This window comes from Leucoraja erinacea, chromosome 1, assembly GCF_028641065.1.
Source record: "Leucoraja erinacea ecotype New England chromosome 1, Leri_hhj_1, whole genome shotgun sequence".
Lineage (NCBI taxonomy): Eukaryota > Metazoa > Chordata > Chondrichthyes > Rajiformes > Rajidae > Leucoraja > Leucoraja erinaceus.
In genome coordinates this window covers 129,265,207-129,287,766 of record NC_073377.1, presented here as the reverse complement: position 1 = coordinate 129,287,766, position 22,560 = coordinate 129,265,207, and positions in this window count along the sequence as shown.

Here is a 22,560-nt window from a genome sequence, read left to right as displayed (position 1 = left end):
AGGTAACAATCAACCATAATCTTATTGCACGGTGAAGCGGACACACAATGCTCAATAGCCCTCTATTTCCTATGTTCGGGTGATACAAATAACTGAATTTGCACCAAATATAAAGATCAGAGAGAAAACTATATTAAGCAGCATTGGTGTGTGCCAAAAATGTAAAAACATATTTTAGCAGAGTAGAATGTTTGCAGGCTACTTCAAATGTGCTCTTTTCTCATCAAGACCAGTACTATTGGTTCACATTTCCTCAAAATATAATCTTACTCGTTTCCATCCACCCCACGATCTCTAATATCCTCTTCCCCTATGCAATATTTAACTGTAAGCATCATACCTGCCTTTGCCATCATTCTGCCTCTAAATTGCTTCAATCAAATATCTACCTTGCAGCACAATCATTGCCTTGGTCAAGGTCACCAGTGCTACAATTGGCAATGGGATAATGGTTCATTATCACGACATAATGGACAATTCCATTTACCTCTACCCTCTCTCATCTGTATGACATTCATCTAGTTTGGTTTAATACCATCTCTTATCTTTAACTACTCTCTTGGTACTGCACAAAATATGATTTAAGGTCTCTATTAAACTTTCTGATATTTCCACATACATGGTTTATATGTGTAATTTATCATAGAAGTTATTATTTTCAATTTCCAAGTAATAACTTTGACGTTAAATGGATGCTGTGAAAGCACTCCCCCCCCCCCCCCCCCCCCCCCCCCCCCCCCCCCCCCCCCCCCCCCCCCCCCCCCCCCCCCCCCCCAATCACCCTCCCCCCCCTCCGTAAGTGGCTAGTAGGACAATTCCAAAGTATTAATGGACAAATATGAGATAAAAGGTTACAGAGAAATGTGGGCAATGGGATAGCTTTACAATGTGATGAATCATCTCCTTCAATATCATAAGGAAAATACATAATATTGAAATATGAAATGAAAATATTGTTTTGATATTTTAATCAAGGTGTTGAATCATTTAAAGTAAATAGTTTAATATTTGTAGGAGAATGCTGAGAAAAATAATAATATTATTATCCCCACCCATAACTTTGCCTATCCAATCCTTCCACAGATAGTGCCTGACTCGCTGAGATACCCCAGCACTTTAGGTTTTGCTCAAGATTCCAGCATCTGTAGTTCCTTGTGTCTCTCTTCTCTCATGTTGTGCTTGTCAAAGTTTCCAGGTCAAATGCTTGCATCAAGGTGAATGTGCATGAATCGGTCTTCATTAGCAGGATGCCAGTGACCTGCACATCGCTGCAATCACAAAGAGAGATCATCGATGTCTCTCCTTTCTCAAAAGTTTGAGGAGATTCAGCATGCCACCAAATACTTGATCAAACCTTTACAGATGCACAGTGGAGAGCATAATGACTGATTGCATCATGGCCTGGTTTGGTAAATCAAATAGCCAAGAAAGAAGGAGACTGCAGAAAGTGGTGGACATTGCCTGGTCTATCGCTGGTACTGACATGCCCACCATTGAAGGGATCTACAATTGCCTCAGGAAGGCAGCGAATACTGGATAACACACAACAAAAAGCTCTTCACTGTACCTGGGTAAACGTGACAATAATCTTAACTAAACTATTATCATCACAGACCCACACCATCTGCTACTATTATGAATAAGGTACAGGAGCCTGAGAAACATTACCTCCAGATTTAAAATATATATATTTTTATCCCATCAAACATCAGGCTCTTGAACCTCCCCTCACAACCCAAACCACAATCCTACCTCAAGCTCCAAACTACTATGGAACGTATAAGTGGCAACATGTACTTTGGCTTTCATTATTATGGTCAGGCCCCTTGTATAACTGTTAATTTATTGTACTATTGTTCATTGTGTACTTATTTAATGTGTTGTTTTGTTAATGTGCCTGTAAAGAATAATTGTTCCTTCCCAAAAGCATATGACTTAGTTCTTGACTGTTGAATGTAAGTAACTGCCTATGCAAAAAGAGGGTGGTGGGTATATGCAATGAGTTGGCAGAGGTGGTAATTGAGGCAGGCACTACAGCAGCATTTAAAAGGCAATTGGACAGGAAAATGGAAAATAAATATTTATAGTGATAGGGGCCAAACGAGGGAAAATGGGATGAGCTTCAATGGGGCATCCTAGACTTTAAACTTGAGACTTTAGAGATGCGGATACATGGCGTGGAAACAGGCCCTTCGGCCTAACCAGCAATAACTGACTACGACACTACATAATGACCTACACCACAAGGGACAAATTTGCAACTTACCAAAGTCAACTAACCTACAAACCTGTACATCTTTGCAGTATGAGAGGAAACCAGAGCACCCTGAGAAAACCGAAGTGGTCATAGGGAAAATGTACAAACTCCATGCAGAGAGCACTCTTAGTCAGTCTCTGGTGCTGTAAAGCAGCAACTCTACTGTTGTGCTGCTATGCTGCCCCTGGTGGATGGCTGCCCAAGGTGGGTGGAAGGCCTGTTTCCATGCTGTATGAATATGGCACTACAAATCATCAAGGCTAGCCACACACAATATTGTTAGCTTTGGCTGGTTGCAGGAAGCAACTGTACGAGCAGGCAGTAAAACCCAATCAGGTATTATAATCATCGGTGCTGCAGTTTATCCCACACATTATCTGATCATTATCACACCTCAATATGTGGGGTGACCTTGTGTGCACAGGTTCACTGCTACATTCTCTATAAAATGACAGTGAGTACATTTTTGTCCATAAAACATTTTAATGCACCTTCCGTGCAATAGATGGTTTTATAATGAAGATAATTGCATTTATTTATTTGTTCTGCAAGAACCGTGAGACCCTTGAAACTAGTACTTGGAATTCATGTTTCCTCCAGCATCAATCACAGTTTTGCCACTGTTGGCTTTTCGCTTGCACTGTAAATAATGACACCACCCTAGAAATCTTTGCAGGGTCATGACAAGGTCAAGGAGATGGGTGGCAAAAAGAAATTCCAGCTCTAATAACTTTTGTTGTCAAATTGCTCTTGCTTCATCCGACTAAGCTCAAAGTAATGTTTTATGTTATCCCTCATTCTACTTGAAGTTTTTATGAGCGCATCAGGCACTATCTCAAAGTCATTCCATAGGTTTTCAAACCTGCTTACACAGCTTTGAGGACGAAAAATGTAATCAGCTATTCCAGATGGCCTTGGGATTACCCTGTTTCCAAGTTGTGTGGTTGATGAAGGGGCAGTTCCATTCCCTGTGATCTGTAAAGGATAAAGCAATATCATTGGTGCCGTTATTACATGGGTAGGGTCTCAGCTTTTGCAATGAGACAATCCCACTACTGCAAGGCAACAACATTTCCCCGAAGGCTTATTGATATTAAATCAAATGGCAGAGTGTCAGATTTATTGTTGTTTTGAAACTCAGCCTTTGAGTCAAGTTAATTGTTTGTAAATCAACAGGGACATGTGACAACAAAATGCTGGAGTAATTCAGCGGGTCAGGCAGCATCTCTGGAGAGAAGGAATGGGTGACGTTTCCAGTCAAGACCCTTCTTCAGTCTCGACCCGAAACCTCACCCATTCCTTCTCTCTCGAGATGCTGCCTGACAAGCTGAGTTACTCCAGCATTTTGTGTCTATCCTCGATTTAAACCAGTATCTGCATTTTTTTCCAACACACCGACATGTGTACACCGCCTCTTCATGTCAGTGATGACAGTGAGGTTCCTTGCCCTTTGTGCTTATTGCTTATTTTGTCTCTTTTCTTTATTTCCAGTTATTATACCAGAGCTTGGTACAAATTAGCAAACACTTCATGCCAAAATCAACCATACTCTCAAAAGTTTGTGGTTTCCTGACTGAGCTGTTCAAATATCTTTTCATGTGAAAAAGTGTTATTTTTCATCCTCCGCACTCAATAATTTATAACTAACTAATGACACAAAGTGACAAACAGATAATTGTACTCAAAGCTGCAATACTGAAAGACAGGACAGTTAATCTATGCATGGTGAGGTCCTACAATTAGTAGAAAAAGAAATAAATAGATTTAAGTAAGCCAATTTGGCTGCCATGAACATTGATTATAATGCAGATTAAATCCAGTCAATTGAAAAACATGTAGGCAACGTGCCAACTATTGTATTACCTTCCCATCACCCTCCAAAATTGCTTGGAGTTGATCATTAGCAGAAAACTCCAAAAACAGCCAACATCATCATTGGCCATCAGCCGTTAAAAATGATATACTTGCATCTCTTAAAGGTAGAGACAGAGATGCTTTTTCCCCCATATCCCTTGATTCCTTCAGCCCGAAGAGCTCAATCTAACTCCCTCTTGAAAACAAACAGTGAATTGGCCTCCATTCCTTCTGTGGAAGAGAATTCCACAGATTCACAACACCCTGCGTGAAAAAGATTTTTCCCATATCAGTACTAAATGGCCTACCCCTTAATTCTTAAACTGTGACCCCTGGTTCTGGACACCCCCACAACATTGGGAACATTTTTCCTGCATCTAGCCCGTCCAATCCTTTAAAAATGTTATGAATTTCTATTAGATCTCCTCTCATCCTTCTAAATTCCAGTGAATACAAGGCTAGTCGACCCATTCTTTCATCACATGTCAGTTCCGCCATCCCGGGAATTAACCTGGTGAACCTACGCTGCACTCCCACAATACCAATAATATCCTTCCTCAAATTAGGAGACCAATACTCCAGGTGCAGTCTCACCAGGGTCCTGTTCAACTACAGTAGATCCTCCTTGCTCCTAAACTCAAATCCTCTCGCAATGAAGGCCAACATGGCATTAGCTTTCTTCACTGCCTACTGTACCTGCATGCATACTTTCAGTGATTGATGTACAAGCACACTCATGTCTTGTTGCACCTCTCCTTTTCCTAATCTGACACCATTCAGATAATAATCTGCCTTTGTGCAAATAATCTAACCTCACATTTATCCATATTATACTGCATCTGCCCACTCACCCAACCTATCCAAGTCACCATGCAGCCCCATAGCATCCACCTCGCAGCTCACACTGCCACCCAGCTTTGTGCCATCTGCAAAATTGGAGATGTCACATTTAATTCCTTTGTCTATATTGTTAATATTTAAATTACCACGTCTAAATCGTTAATTAAAATGGTTGGAACTGAATACAGTTCAATAAAATCACAAAAAGCTGGAGTAACTCAGCAGGACAGGCAGCATCTCTGGAGAGAATGAATGGGTGACACCCTTCATCAGGCTGGTTAGGGATGAGGAAAACGTGTGGGATGCATGCATATTATTTTAAGAAATAAAGGGTGGCACGGTGGCGTAGTGGAAGAGCTACTGCCTTACAGCGCCAGAAACCCGAGTTTGATCCTGATTATGACTGCTGTTTGTATGGAGTTTGTACGTTCTCCCTGTGACCTGCATGGGTTTTCTCGACATATTCGGTTTCCTCCCACACACCAAAGACGTACAGGTTTGTAGGTTCATTGATTTTGCTATAAATGTAAAAATTGTCCCTTGTGCGTAAATAGCAGTGTTAATGTGCGAGGATCGCTGGTCGTTGCGGACTCATGGGCCACAGGAACAGTTTCCACGCTGTATCTCTAAATTAAACTAACTTAAAATAAGGGTAGCTTAAAAATGGGGATCTTTTTTTACAGAATTTGATGTCTGTTATTTCTATTCAATTAGTGGCCAACAGCATGTTCACATTTATAGACCCAACCATGATGCAGTCTTGTCCAGTACTGTAGCTTCATTTTATCACAATAAGTAGCCTTCCGACATACTGTGGGATTTCGTAAAATATAATATATAGAACTATACAGCACAAGAATTGGACGTTCAGCGCACAATATCTGTGCTGAACTTGATGCCAAGACCAACTCTTATCTGCCTGTACATAATCCATATGCCTCCAATCCCTGCATGTCCATATGCTTATCAAACAGGCTCTTCAATGCCACTATCATACTGTATCTTCCACAATCAGCAACCCTGGCAAGCCTCCTATGTTCTTACCACCCTCTGTGTAAAAAAAAAAAATGTCCCGCATGTCCTTAAAAACTTTCCTCCTCTCACCTTAAAGCTATGCCCTCTCATATTTGATTTTCCCATCCTGGGAAAAAGGTTTTGACTTTCTACCCTATCTATGCCTCTCATAATTTTGCATTCAGACTGCTGCCAGCAAGGTTAGACTGCTGCCATCTAGCTATGTATTGTAGTTGGATCACAGGGTTGAACAATGTGGCCTCCAATAGATTAATGATGATATCATGATTGCCAACATTGCTGAAGCATCACACAGAGTGGATTGGATGTGGAACACAAACTTACTTTTCCTTCTCTGAAAGATAGCATTTGATCTTCTACCCTGAGTTACGCCACATTGTATAGGTAGGTTACAAAATTTTGAGATTTTAAAAATCAAGTCTGCAATTTATCCCATCAGATAAAGCATAAAAAGAAGTTTAATTTGATACCTAATTCACTTTCATATCTTCAGTATTAAAAATGTTATGGCCATTTTCATACTGGGAAATTAGCATCTTGTTTGCTATTGATTTTCCATTGACTTAACACAAAAGCTGTGATCAAGGACGGTCAAAAGCCCATAACTTTCTTAAAAATTAATAGAACTGAAAAATGTTCAGTTATTATAGATTGAAGCATTCTGAAATAAATATGAAACAATCTTACTTGGATGACCTGAAATGAAAGCATATAATTAGTTAGTTCCCAATTGTAGCTAATTACAAAATTCAATTACTAGATCTAAACATCTATCCATTTCTTAAGAAAATATTAACATTTTTAAATAGCCTAATAGGCCTTTCTCACGGGGCGACTTGACGCAAGATGTAACCAGAGTGAAGTGGTCGTGGTCTAGCACGATATCACATGATATAACGGGGGGGTAGATAAAGAGTTCCCACGGTACTCGGCATTTCTTTTATTTGTGCGAGTGACTTGTCCGTCTCCCGAGCTTTCCCGTTAAATCTTGAATGAACATTGTGAACTGTGAAGTGTAATAAAATCATCATGTGGCACAAATGATGTCACTTTTTTTTCGCACACTATAAATATCCTCCCTTGGTTGAATTGGCTCATTTGGAGACATGCCGATACTAAGTAGTTTCGAGTACCGGATGGTTTTTTTTTCATTGACGCGCTGTATGCAGCAGCCCACTATGTGCATCGAGGATGCTTGCGTGAAGGCAGAAGGGTGAGATTAATTAAAAAGAGGAATTAAGAGGTAGCCGACCACAGGAACACTACTGCATGTTAGCAGAAATGCATAGCAAATAAGCTGACTTTCTAGTGTTGTCCTCTGAAAAGTGCTTCCTATAAGATGTTCGTCCGCAAAACCTGCCATTTAGCACATTGCATTGTCCCTTTTAATGCCTGAGTTTGGGCTTGTTGCGGAGGTTAATTAATATAATGTGTTTAAAATAATCTAGCGTGCCTCATTTGTTGATTTTCGTGTTTGCGAGGCCCTTTTATAGACAAATGTTTGGTGTGATGCACCTTCTCTCAATATGTGCAAGTCGTCTTTTTATATTGTCAAATAGGAATAAAGACTTTGTCTCACATTTACCGTACTGATTGGCTTATTTTATTTTCTACAGAGAGGTGAAACTTTCAAACGTTTAAATTGTTAATCAATTGATGGACCTGAACACCCAAAAATGAAAATAAATGAAAATGTGATTATATCACCTCCCTTCAACTATTTTGTGTTTCACCATGAGAGGGGTTATAACATTAGAGACATTCATCTTGTAGTGATGTGTTAATGAAGAATTGCAGACATCAAGCTGATAGTAAAAAATATATTTATTTAACAATGAGGTAAACAAGCACTGACAATCAAACTGCTAAGGTAAATGCTTTATCACACTTCAGGGTATTATAAAATGTGGAGCTACCAACAGAAAAAAAGTAATGCCCAAGAGGAAAAGACACACATATTAACATACAGACATTTAAAAAGGACTCTAGATGTCACACCAAATGTTGAGTGGCCAACAACTAAAATAAACTAAAACTAAAACAGTTACTTAAACACCACATAAATAATTCTCACCGTCCGAGGGTTAACTGGAGTCATTGAAGTCAGCCCCTTATTGAAATGGTGTTTGTGCATGGCCCTCTCCGTAAACAAAAGGCAAAGGTGAATTTCTAGCAGGCTGCTGCTCTGTAAACATCAGTGGTGATGGTGAGTGTCTCTAGAAGGAAATTAAGAAGTACATGTGAAAATTTTCTTATGGACCATAAGATTGCGGGACCTTTCATTAAAGTCCCTTTTAAACATTTGAGTTCTTTTCTTGAATCTCATTAAGATAACTCATGAATAAGTTGTTGTCCATATGCGGATACAAATCTTTATTTTTTAAATTCAATCCCACAAAACACAATTGTTTACCTGTTCAGCACGGAATGGTGTATGTGCTCCCATTGCACGCGGCAATCCATATGTCCTATCTGTATACTGTATACAATGAGGTGGGACGTCCTCGATGGACACGTTCCATTGGCGATATTGAGAACACCTTTTTTACTCACCTTATGTCTCCTCTGTCAAGCTTCCGGGTTTACCGTTCGCAGGAGTTCCCACGGTAACCGCAAGAGTTATTACGGATATCACACGGATGTCGCACTGGCCACTACGTTCATAAAATGTTGCAATGCTCAACTACAAGTGTACAAGTCACTCTTGGAGAAATTCAAGCATGCTTGCTTGAATTTTCTCCCGAGTCACCAAGTTACACAATTACCTGCCGTTAGCGCCACGGTGGTCCACGAATGCCGTACTGTTATCGCACGAGGTTCCCACGATGTTAAACTCTGGTTACCTCTTGTGTCAAGTCGCCCCGTGAGAAAGGAGTTTAAGTGTTCAAATAACATTCACACAATTATTCACAATATAACATGATTTTTAAATCTCATTGTCATGCAGTTATAGGCCAAATGGAAGGAATTTAGTGTTTAATTTCCATAAATTAATGGCCATTTAAGTAATCTTGCCAGTGGGTTTTTGAGGAATGCCATAGTTTGGAAGGTTGCGGTTGCGGTGAATGTAAACTGCATATCGGCAGGAAAAATACTGCCAGTTCGTATGGGTCCTAAATCACCGTTTCGCAATGTAAAATGTGGATTATAGGCATCCTAAGAAGCATGTTTATATGTAAAATAAACGGCTTTCCTTTACCTGTCCCGTACGTGAAATCCAGGATAAGTAGGAGAATAAAACGCATTTTAACCCCGCCCCACCCCCCCCCCCCCCCCCCCCTCAAAGGTGCTAAAGTCGTGCGCACGGCCAGTGGAAGAACTGCAGCGCCGCTGAAGGTAAGTTTTGTAGCATATCTACATTGTACCTGTTGCCTCAGCCAGCCAATCTGCATTGTATTCATCAGTGCATATTGTATTCATCAGCGCATATTGTATCTCATTAATTTATTTCCAGTTGTTATAACAGAGCCTGGAACAAATTAACAAACACTTCATGCCAAAATTGCTCATAGTTTCAAAACCTTATGGTTTCCAGTAATGTCTACAAACACTCCCCCCCCGTCCCCTCTCTCCTTGGACCCCTCCTTCATCATAGTCATTTAATCAGCTCGCTGCAATGTATTCCATATGGGATCATACTTTCCCTAGTCAATAATTGGCCAACCAGGGCACCACCCTGCCTGGGGTAATCTATTGTTTAAGAAAGAACTGCAGATGCTGGTAAAATCGAAGGTAAACACAAAATGCTGGAGTAACTCAGCGGGTGAGGCAGCATCTATGGAGAGAAGGAATTGCCGATGTTTCTGTCTGAAAAAGGGTCTCGACGCGAAACGTCGTCAATTCCTTCTCTCCATAGATGCTGCCTCACCCACTGAGTTACTCCAGCATTTTGTGTCTACCTGAGGTAATCTATTTCCAGCCCTGATTTGGCCTGGTTTTTCCCACCTCCAGTTCTACCCTCACGCACCCCTCCACCCCCACCTCCTACTTTCAGTCTAAAGAAGAGTCCCAACCAATAATGGCACCTATCCCTTTTCTCCAAAGATGCTGCCTGACTCGCTGAGTTACTGCAGCGTTTGTGTGTATCTGGTTTCCAGAAATCCAGTCAAAGCTGTTTAAATACTATTTCATTTTTTAAAGTTCTCCATCATCACCTTCAGCTCTCACAAGGATGTGCAATATTTCCAATCATTTACAACTAACCGTCCCAATGTGCCTAACAAAAAATTGTGCTCAAAAGTTGCAATACAGACATACAGGACATTTCATTTTTGCATGGCGAGGTCCTACAATTAGCAGGAAGAGAAATAGGCAGATTTAAGTAAGCCAATTAAGCAGTCATGAGCATTGATTATAGTGCGGATTAAACCTTACCCATTGAAAAACATTTTGTCTCTTTCCATCTTGTCGCTTCCATCTTCAGCTTTCAACGTTGTTCTGTATTTGAAATCTGCATTGTTTTCTTATAGGCCCCAAACTGCTCAAAGTTGCCCTTAAAACCAGTTCCAGATTGCTTCACGGAAGTCAGCAAAGTCATAATAGCTATGCCATAATTACTTGGATAGCACCATGTCAGATAACTAGGACAGACACTGAGGAAGGAAACCAAGGAGATGTAGAAGATAATTAATTTGACTGTCATACGTTATACAACAAGATTTTATTTTTAAATAAGATTTGATTTTGATTTTTGCATTGTGTTCCAATGGACAATGTGATAATCATTGATAGAGTCATGACAGGAGGCAGGGCTGTTGTGAAAGTAAAGAATTATGGCTGCGGCAAAAGTTATCACACGTAGATTAATTATTTAAGACGTATGTAGAACATGTAGAACAAAGCTGATTGGATTGTCTTATCCTCCACTTATTTAGTAACATCTCTCTTCAGAGGCTTTCCCCACCTCCTCATCTGCCCCCGGTAAAGTGGAGGCAAGTGGTGTGACCTTTTAAGTGAGGTAAGGCATCATACAACCAACCACCAAACTTTGCTGTATCTCATGCTGCTCATCCAATGATTTAGATAATGGAAATACCTTTGACGTGTGCAATGTGATCCATCCAAAACAATCTAGAAGAATGATTTGATTGCATGTTGCATGTCCCTTTCCAAACGCAAGGCCCCCTTTTGTTTGCAACGGAGCCATAAATGCATCTGGCACAGTGAATTATTCTACAGTTAAGGCATTATAAAGATGGCCAGGATAATAGGTTTGATTCACTTTAATCCAATTTGATTCACGGCATGGTCAAGTTGGGCTGAAGGGTCTGTTTCCATGCTGTTTAACTGTGACTCAATGTGGAAACTACAAATAATTGAGTCTGGAGTCAGTGTTACCATGACATACAAGGGACCATGAAATCTTGGCTCAATCATGTTCTCCGTCTGTCTGTTGAACTTTGACAAAGCAGAATTCAGCATACTTAACACTGCAATAATAAATTCTTATTGGGTGATTTCCCCAATATAATTGTGCATGACATTTTTGCAAAACGTTGCGAACATCTTCAATTCCAGCCTGGAAGAAGCCAGATGTAAAATGTCCAAGTTAATTTGACAGCTACTGGCAATGTGATCACTCCCCTGTTTTGAAGACACTATTGTGACATGCAGAAAATGGCAGCTTCCAGTGAGGATGTCATTGAGTGAAATTGTCTCCCATAATGCTTGAAGCGAAGTCTAAAGTGGGAGAATTTCTCCCTCAAAATTCTTGAAGATGGGAATCATTTGTCTATCTCCAACACATTCCTTCTGCAAGAGATTATCTTTCTCCATGTGTCCTCTACTCATTCTGCCATTAATTGGTGCAGAAATCATTGTCTGACAGTGCCACACCATTCCAGCAGATTTACACAATTTGAATTGTACAGAGGAATAAAATTAAGTGGTTGTTGTAAAGCAGCAACAGCCCGGAGAAATCAATCAGGGATCAATTAAAACCTGCTGTTAACTGTCATAGGAAACATTGGTAGGACGGGCGGGTGGAAGTTCTGGTAAATTGGGGAGTGGGGGATTTACCAATGGACCCATGGGGGCTTAAGGAGCGAGGGCCAGCAAGTGTGGAATGTGACCTTCCCGCTATCGTTCACAAGTTCACGTAGTAGGAGTAGAATTAGAATATTCAGCCATTCAATCAATCATGGTTGATATCTGCCTCCTAATCCCATTTTCCTGACTTCACCCCGTAACCCTTGGCACCTGTTCTAATCAAGAATCACATATTGATTGCATGTTCAATGACGAAAGGCTTAAACAGACAATTGACTTTGAGTGGGGGTGCCGTCGAGTATGGCTGCCCAGCCTGCAGCTGTCCGTCCTTTCACCTTTTAAAAAATGTTTTAGTATGTTAAAAAGTTTTGATTTGGAGGTCTAATCTTTTTTATGTGAGGGGTGGGGGGGTGGGGGGGGGGGGGGGGGGGGGGGGGGGGGAGGGGGAGGGGGAAATTGTTTCTCACAGTCCCTACCTGGTCAGAGATAGGTGTTTTCTCCGTTCCGCATCTTCGCCCCCTCCAACAGGACTGGAGCGGAGTTTCCTGCCGGGACTGGCCAGAACTTCAGCTTCGGCGATGGCACAATGCTGAAGCACCATCACGGAGCGGGCAATGCCTTACCCAGGTCGCTGTGTGGTAAGCTCCGGAGTGCTGAGACCGCCGACTCCAACATCGCGGAGCTGTGGGGTCAGTGTGGCGTCCAGCTGCTCTCTCGCCGAGATCGCCAGTGTTGGAGCTCCGACCAGCATGGCCTGTAGACTTCAGGAGCCGCGGTCTCCGGGGAGGAAGCGGCCGTTCCAGACACTCCAGGTCACTGAAAAGTGTTCTCCCGATGCCGGAGCTCCATCATCTGGCGAGAGGGCCTGTAACATCAGGCTGCCGTTGTGGCGACTGCGGAGGCCTCAAATAGGCCCTGGCCACGGGGTGAACATAGAGGGAGAGGACTGACTTTGCTGCCTTCCCTCACAGTGGGAACCATTGTGGGGGGATGTTTTTTATGTCTAATGTCAAGTTCTTTAATGTTGTGTTTAATTTTTTATTGGTGTTCTGCAAATGGCTACTCAAATTTCACTGCACCAGAAATGGTGTATGTGACAATAAATGTCCTTTGTCCTTTTTAACTGGAACATTAAGTTTAGACTTTAGACAGGACTTTTAGAGTTCAGGGAAACAGCACAAAAACAGGCCCCAGTGATCACCCTGTACACTAACACTATCCTACATACTAGGGACAATTTACAACTTTACCAAAGCCTATTAACTTCACGTTTTTGGGATGTGGGAGGAAACCACAGGAAGAACATACAAACTCCGTACAGACAACACCCATAGTTAGGATTGAATCCGGCTCCCTGGTACCATAAGGCAGCAACTCTACCGCTATTCCACGGTGCCATGCAGAATTATTGAGTCCATGAGTTCCAGAATTATACAGCCAAATCTACTTGTTTTTTTTTCACATTGGATAACATCATTATCTGCCTGCCCTGTCCTGGATGTTCACAGGAAATCTAACACACTATGCTTCATAATTGTGCATATATATTAGAGATTTTGGAAATAGAAGTTTCTATTTCAGTTTGTAACTCAATCTCTATAAGTAATAATGGGATATATGATTTTTCACAGTAAATGGACCACTCCCCAACCCTTCTTTATATATTGCTGTGGAATATTTATGTCCTTCTGATTCATTAGATATATTTGTAATTCATAAATAAATTAAGAGTTTCAGAGCTTCTAATTTACCTTAATTGCCAATTGGAATGCCACGGGCGACTTTCCTTATGTTTGATTGCTACAGATGGACGTTTATCAATATTTTCATCTCCAAATTCTGTTTTCCAATGTGCATCTCCAATAGTTTATACCACTGCATCAATATTTTCATCTCCAAATTCTGTTTTCCAATGTGCATCTCCAATAGTTTATACCACTGCATCACCCATGCTATCTTAACACGCAAAAAAGAAAAAACAAATTCAAAAGGAAAGGCAGTAGCAAGTAGCTTGCAGATTATGGAATAAGTAATAACAAGGTAAAACTTGTTTAGTCTGCCTCGCATTGATGCAACCTTGCCTTAGGCTGAAGCAGATAACAGTAAAACCAATGATAATTGCTGCTATTTATATTTATCATTTCATGGGACTGGTAATGCTGATGGGAAAGGGGAAATAGCCTTCTATTTTACATTTGAAGATGTCTGTACTTCTAAATACTTTTCCTGTGTTTTGAAATGGCAGTGTTGTGTGTCTAGTATTGCTAGATTGAGGACATTTGAGGAAGCACAAATACATTTTAAATTTAATAAGCATCCCAGGAATGTTTTGCTCATCTTGTGCATGGCTCTCCATCGTTTCAAATATTTTGCTTCTGGGTGCCAGAGGTCTAATTAATTGTAGAAATATTAGTCACCAAAAAAGGCTCATTTTGTCACAAAGTGACTGCCCTAACTATGTGATGATGTTTATCTGGATTTATACTGGAAATCTTGCAATTTCATGAAAGTCATGCAGAGAATGGCAATCTTTTCCAGAGCTTGTTGTAAAACAGCACACATTTTCCAGCAATTTAACATGATTCGCAACTAATGACATATCTCTATTCTTTCAACTCAAACCACTGGGTTATTTTACAGTGGAAAAGCAGCAAGCACTCTGATCTCATCATTATTTCACCCCAACAAATTCTGGTCTTTAGAATAGAGCAAAGTTTCATTCTGGGGAAATTGTATATTTTTCCAGTGCTACGCATTCAGAAATTCATTGAGATGTTACAGTCTAACATTAATGAACAGAATGAGTCTGGAATGTATGTCTCTCCTTCTCCCTCTCACCCCACACTCCAAAGACGTACAGGTTTGTTGGTTAATCGGCTTGGGTTTGTATACTTGGTATAAGTTGCCCCGAGTGTGTAGGGTAGTGTTAATGTATGGGGATCGCTGGTCGGTGCGGACTTGGTGGGCTGAATTAAATTAAAGTAAACTAACTTAAAACTAAACTGGTCTCTTTTAAAATAAATCATACAGATGTCTTGCCTTACAAAAAATATGCTCTTATTTTCAACATAAAGCAGAGGATTGAGTTGTACAAAGAGATGAATGGAAACCTGTTTTCTGTGGAAAAGAGTATTAAAATGAGATAGCTAACCACGTCATCACATTTGCTTTCCTGACTCAGAACATTATTAATCACTCATTTGAAATGCACTAAATACAGGGTTGAATTAAGAGGATTCACAGAATTAGAATTAAAGCATTTTCGAAGGCCATTCGGCCCAATGAATTTGTGCTGAGTCTGCATAATGCAGGGTGACTTGGACAGGTTGTGGGAGTGGGCAGATGCATGGCAGATGCAGTTTAATGTGGATCAATGTGAGGTTATCCACTTTGGTAGCTAAAATAGGAAGGACGATTATTATCTAAATGGTGTCAAGTTGGGAAAAAGGGAAGTACAACGGGAACTGGCGATCCTTGTTCAGCAGTCAATGAAAGTATATATACCCAAAGAGCTTGCAGTTTCTGAATCCTTTTTAAAATATTGTCCCTAACTTATATCAAGTCTCTTTTTCCTACTGCATTGCATGTCGCCAGAATTGTTTACATTAAATTTCATTCATTACATGCCTTGAGCTTGCGAGTTCAGCAAATCCATTGAATGCAGAAAAGGGGCCGCCACACAAACCCAACATTCTTCAGCCTTGCAAACAAATATCATCATGTAAAAAAAAGACACAAAGTGCTAGTGTAATTCAACGGCTCGGGCAACATCTCTGGGGAACATGGTGACATTTCGGGTCATACTGAAGAAGGGTCCCGACCCGAAACGTCACTTATCCGTGTTCTCCAGATATGCTGCCTGACCCACTAAGTTACACCGGCACTCTGTGTATATTTTGTTTGAACCACCATCTGCAGTTCCTTGTTTCTACATCATTACGTAACTGCATTGAATAAACTTGACCATTTCATAACACTGTACGTGCTCTGTCCAAATGCAAGATAGATATGTGAAAGATGTGGAAATATTTATGTGATTTCTTTTTTGCCATAAATTCAAAATCATAAGATTGTCATGCTGCATTGCATCTGCACCATCTCCTTTTAAAGCAATTCATGCAGTCCTATTGCTCACTCCCAAAATGTGCAGTAGCAACAATTAAATTGGTAAGTATGGCATCCATTTATACCTAACTGCGATTTTCTAAATGCATTTTCAAGTGGTCAACTTGTATTTTTTCATGCGAGATAATTAATATTTTCTTTCTACTGTGCATTCCCTCAGTTTAGACAATAGACAATAAACAATAGGTGCAGCAGTCGGCCACTCGGCCCTTCGAGCCAGCACCGCCATTCAATGTGATCATGGCTGATCATCCCCAATCAGTACCCTGTTCCTGCCTTCTCCCCATATCCCCTGACTCCGCTATTTTTAAGAGCCATATCTAGCTCTCTCTTGAAAGCATCCAGATAACCTGCCTCCACTGCCCTCTGAGGCAGAGAATTCCAGAGATTCACCACTCTTTATGAGAAAAAGTTTTTCTTTGTTTCCGTTCTAAATGGCTTACTCCTTATTCTTAAAAGTTTGTTTTTGAATACACACAATGGGGTACAATGTTATGTCATGCATAAGGAATACCTTTCCATTTCAGAGCAAATGGTGGATTACTTCTGGCTATTTGCAAATGTACTTAATCGTTTGAAAACTAGGAATCTTAATCCATCTTTTGTGACAGTTCAGTTTTTGAGCCATAGCATGGGCACACACTTAATCTGCACAAAACAACAAAACTCATCTCCACTTTTTGAATTGTTATATCAATCTTAGATTCTATACCATACAGTTTGTTGCTTATTGCTGAAATCTCCACATGGAATTGCTTTTTTACAAGATTTATTTCCAAAATCACACATCCACTTCAGGAATATATCCTACTTTCATTATTCATAGACTACAATGACTCATGGCGTGTGCTAGGTTCTCAAAATCTATCTGCCCCCAAACATGTTAGAATATTCTATGGCTCATGTTTTATGCCATCTGTCTGGTTCTACTGTCAGTAAACACGCCTACGGTACTTTCCAAACTAATTATTTCTAAAGGAATTAAGCAAAGCTTCGGAATATTTATCTATCACCTCCGTTTATATTTCAATGCTGCTCTTCACAGGCAACATTCCTCAATCTAATTCCTGGGTAAATAACTCTCCGTTTTTTTTTGTCTTACAACTCTCCTTAAAACTTATTTCCTTCATTTAGCAATTACCTCATCTGGGAAAATTGTAGAGGTAGCCAAACAATAGTTAGCGTTCAATTAAAAACAATAAATTAGCTTGGCATGCTTCGGCCTCAAAAGTATCTATCACTTCAAATTGCACGCTGTTGAGCTTAGGAACTCATCCAAGACTTTCTCTTGATAATACCCATAAAACTAATGGAATGCATGTTATTAATGGGGAATTGTTGTGGTAATATGGCAGACATCAGTTTTTCTTTCAAAATTTCACTCTTCTCTCCTATCATTTTGAATCAGTGAACTGCTGCTCCCCTGTGCCTATTACAAGCAAAGACAATAGAGTTGCAAGAAAAAATATAAAGTAACTACTTCCATTCACGATTGATGATCTTAATTTTGCTAAATGCTGAATGCTTGGAAATGTGTAATTGAACAATGCAATAGATCTTAGAATCAGAGAGATGAAAAGAGGTTGAAAAAAGTATGACTACTCGTGATTGTATGAACAACTATAACTCCCAGATTATTATTTTACAGGAGACAACATGACTGAATTGAATTTGGGAAAGTCGACAAATATAACAGCAATCCTAATGGATTTGAAACAGCTTTCAATTACTGTTTTTCTTTCAATTAGCTTTCTCCTGCATTTGAAGTTACGACATGATATGACATTGGCTCATGGAGATTTTCTGAACTACTGACACGATGAACGACAGTTATATTTCCCTTTATGTCTACATATGGTAAAATGAAAAAAAATATTTACAGTCAAATGCCAATAGGGAATGATATTATAATTTTCTTAGCTCATCCTGAACATCAAACTGTGACAGCATAAAGAATGTAGTATAAAGAACTTTAATAAATATGATATTTGATAAAAAATGATTATATTATGAAAATGTTTATACTACACCCAAAACATTTTTAAAATATTGTTGTTCACTCTGGTTTATATTAGCTATAGTTCCATGGCCATGTTAGACATAATGGCAGAAATACTTAATAGGTCAGATAGGATTGGTGGAGAGATATCATGTTTCAATTTAAAGATTTAATCTGAATATTTTTGCAGACTTCCAGCATCTGCAGCTGCTTTCTTTTTAACATAGTTGAATCAGTTGTTTGACTTCTATGATTCTTCAAACAATTCTGTTGGACTTTGTTTCTTTCACCACTTTTGGTTCGAAGTTTCAACTGGTTCTATCAGTTTCTGTGTGAACAGCCACTATCAATGTGCTTGCTTGCATTTTTATTTCATTGCTGGCAAGTAACATACAAAATAGAATATAAGCTATCTAATTAGCTTGGAAAGGAAGCTGACGATGAAGCCAAAACTCACAGCATCCTATGAGCCAGCATCCAAGCAATTACCACTTCCAGCAGTTTACCAAAACGCTTGCTATATACTCAGTTATTTTCCCTCCAGCTATCATTAAAACTGCAATTACGTTGACTTGCTCCTCAAACTGAAGCCTCACTGATCAGCTTCCCCACAGAAAAATGGAATATTGATAATATGGAAATTACAAATAAACCTTTATTTTGAAGTACCTGCTTCAAGATCAAAATATTTTGAAGTTTTTCAACTCATGAAGTCTTTGGTTAACTAGGATCTTTTAAAAATGTAGATTACAAAGTTATTAGGGCAGAATTTTAGAAATTCCATACAACAGAACGTGGAACAGTACAGTGTCTGAAGGAACTGCAGATGCTGGTTTACACTGAAGATGAACACAAAATGCTGGAGTAACTCAGGGGGACAGGCAGTCTGAAGAAAGGTCTCAACCCAAAGCATCACCCATTCCTTCTGTCCAGAGATGCTGCCTGTCCTGTTGAGTTGCTCCAGCATTTTGTGTCTATCTTTGATGGAACAGTACAGCAGAGGAACAGGCACATTGGCTCACAATATCTGTGCTGTACACAATGCCAAGTAATCTCATGTTTGCACATGATTCATACCCCTCCATTCCCTGCATATTCATATCACCAGATTAATTCCAAAAATAAAATAAAAATAGGGATATTATTGTATGTAGCTTTGCTGAATAATCAAAACATTGAGCTGGATTTAACTCAAATTGAACTGTTCTACATTCCTCTATTACTTTCATCTATTATTATACTAAAAGTCTCATCTTGACCATTTCCTGTCTACGTTGTTAATTGATATTTTAAAAAAATGTTACCCTATATCGTTATGATTTTTTGCCATCTTACTCACAATCCTCCACCGCTGCAGCAGCCCCAAGGATTTTTCCAATCGCTGAAAAATAAAAACAGTTATGAATGTATTAAAAAATCTAGAGATCAGCTGATTGGTACTCTCACCTGTCAATCACCATGATAAAAGTAACGCCCCTTCTGAGGGGGGGGGGGGGGGGGGGGGGGGGGGGGAGGGGACAGGAGTATATAAAGCCCTGGAATCCGGACATGAGTCAGTCAATTCGGAAGATCATGAGGGAGAGTCCACAACTGTGATTCTAAGCTGCGACTCAACTGAACTGTGAGTCTGCAATGTACTTTCAATAAATGATTTGTTAGCCCTTAATGAAAATGAAATGAGTTGTTTGGCCTGGCCTGTGCTTGAAACTGAAATGGAAATGGAAAATGAAATAAAAATGAAATGAGTTGTTTGGCTTGCCCTGTACTTGAAATTGAAATTGAAATGAAAAGATGAAAATGAAAATGAAAATGAAAATGAAAATGAAAATGAAAATGAAAATGAAAATGAAAATGAAAATGAAATGAGCTATTTGGCCTGCACTGTGCTTGAAATTGAAATGGAAATGGAAATGAAATGAAATGAAATGAATTGTATGGCCTCCCCTATGCTTAAAATTGAAATGGAAATTGAAATGAAATGAAATGAGTTGTTTGGCCTGCCATGTGCTTGAAACTGAAATGGAAATGGAAATGAAATTAGTTGTTTGGCCTGCCCTGTGCTTGACGTTGAAATGGACATGGAAATTAAATGAGTGGCTTGGGCTGCCCTGTGCTTGAAATTTAAATGGAAATGGACATGGAAATGAAATAAAAATGAAATGAGTTGTTTGGCCTGCCCTGTGCTTGAAATTGAAATGGAAATGGAAATGAAATGATATGCAATGAGGTGTTTGGCCTGCACTATACTTGAAATTGAAATGGAAATGGAAATGAAATGAAATGAGTGGTTGGCCTGCCATGTGCTTGAAACTGAAATGGAAATGGAAATGAAATGAAAATGAAATGAGTTGTTTGGCCTGCCCTGTGCTTGAAATTGAAATAGCAATGGAAATGAAATTAGTCATTTGGCCTGCCCTGTGCTTGACATTGAAATGGAAATGGAAATGAAATGAGTGGCTTGGCCTGCCCTGTGCTTGAAACTGAAATGGAAATGGAAATTAAATGCAATGCAATGAGGTGTTTGGCCTGCCCTGTGCTTGAAATTGAAATGGAAATGGAAATAAAATGATTTGTTTGGCCTTCCCTGTGCTTGAAATTGAAATTAAAATAGAAATGAAATGAAATGAAATTAATTGTTTGGTCTGTCCTGTGCTTGAAACTGAAATGGAAATGGAAATTAAATGAAAATGAAATGAGTTGTTTGGCCTGCCTGAAACCACTCATTTCGGTCCACAAGGCCTCTATTAGCAAAGAAACCAGTCCCTTTTGCCCAAAATGCCCGTATTAGCCCAGGAGGAGCATTTTGGCCCAAAAGGCCCATGCCAGGCCAGGAAAAGTTTTTAGAAAAATCGCTTTCACTGATATTTCATTGATTTTTTTTTAAATTATCCCTTCGGCACATCAGGCATGTACTAGCCCAGGAGAAGTCCCTTCGGCCCATCAGTAAGTATTCCCCTGCAAGTATTAAACCTCACCCCAGTATTTTTATCCCTCCGTTCATTGGCTCTCTGTGAGATCCAAGCCAGGATATGAGTGACCCACCAGCCCTGAGTGACTGATTGCCAGCCCACCAGGCCTGAGTGACTGAGCAGCCCACCAAGCCTGAGTGACTGAGCTGCCAGCCTGCCAGGCCTGAGTAACTGAGCTGCCAGGCCTGAGTGACTGTGCTGCCAGCCATTCACCCCACGATGTGCATACTAGCCCTCTGGAAACCAGTCCCTTCAGCCTGCAACACCCATACTAGTGCTCCAGAAAGCCCCAACGTGTCCCACAGTCTAGTATCTACTGTATATCCCAATCCAAAAGTCTCTTAACTATCACTAACGTATCTGCTTCAATCACCGCCCCAGCAGCACATTCCTCTCATTTTAAAATTGTGCCCTCTACGTATATAATTGTTTTCTATCCTGGGAAAAAGTTTCTAACTGTTTCACCTATATATACCTCCCATAATTTTATATATTTGTATAAGATCCCATAACCTCTGGAGTTCCATAGAAAACAATCCAAGTTTGTCCAACCTCTCCCTGTACCTAATATGCTCTAGTCCAGGCATCATTCTGGTAAATCTCATCTGCATCCTTTCCAAAGCTTCCACGTCCTCCTGTAATGGGGCGAGCAGAACTGCACACAATATTTTCAACACAGCATGACCAAAAGTCCTATAAAGTTGGACTATGACTTCCTGACTCTTAATGACCCGTCCTATGAAAGGAATCATACTATATGCCTTATCTACCACTCTATCTACTTGTATTGCTACTTTTGATTTGTTAAAGACTTGGACCTAAACACCCTTCTGTACATCACACTAACATTCAGAACAGTTTTCTGGGTGAAGACTGCAGAAGAAACAAAGTGGAGAGCTGATCTGGGTTAAGTGGGATATGGAGATCTCGCATTTTTATGAGCCAAGAGTGGTCAATCCTGTTCTCCCTATTTCCACGAAAGCAGATAGAAGCCATTCAGCCCATTCTGTCAATGTCCGAAGTCTGGAAAGGTTGTATTGTAATATTTGTGTCCTTCTCAGTTTTCCTCTTTTTATGCAGTGGGTATTTAGGGTCTGCCCTGCACTGTCAGGGGTAATAGTTAAGGAGATTCAATTATTACTTTTGAAAGGAAGCTGGATAAGTACTTAATGGTGCAATTCTATGAGGAGAGGGTGGGAGAGTGGGAACAACTGGATGGATTTCCATGAAGCCAGTACACATTTTAGGGGTTGAATGGGTTTCTCCTGTGCAATAGCTCTGCAATTCTGTACATCAGGACAATCCTGAAATGTTGTGAGCTGGCAAAGATTGTATCTATGCTTGTGGGAAACAAAAAGAAAATGAGTAGAATTAACAGTGGAGAAAGCTTTCACCCATATCTCAGAAAATCCAAGTGGTTTTGTAAAGCTCCACTTTCTTTTGAACACACATGTGCATAGAATATAGAACAGGCCCTTCAGCCCACAATGTCT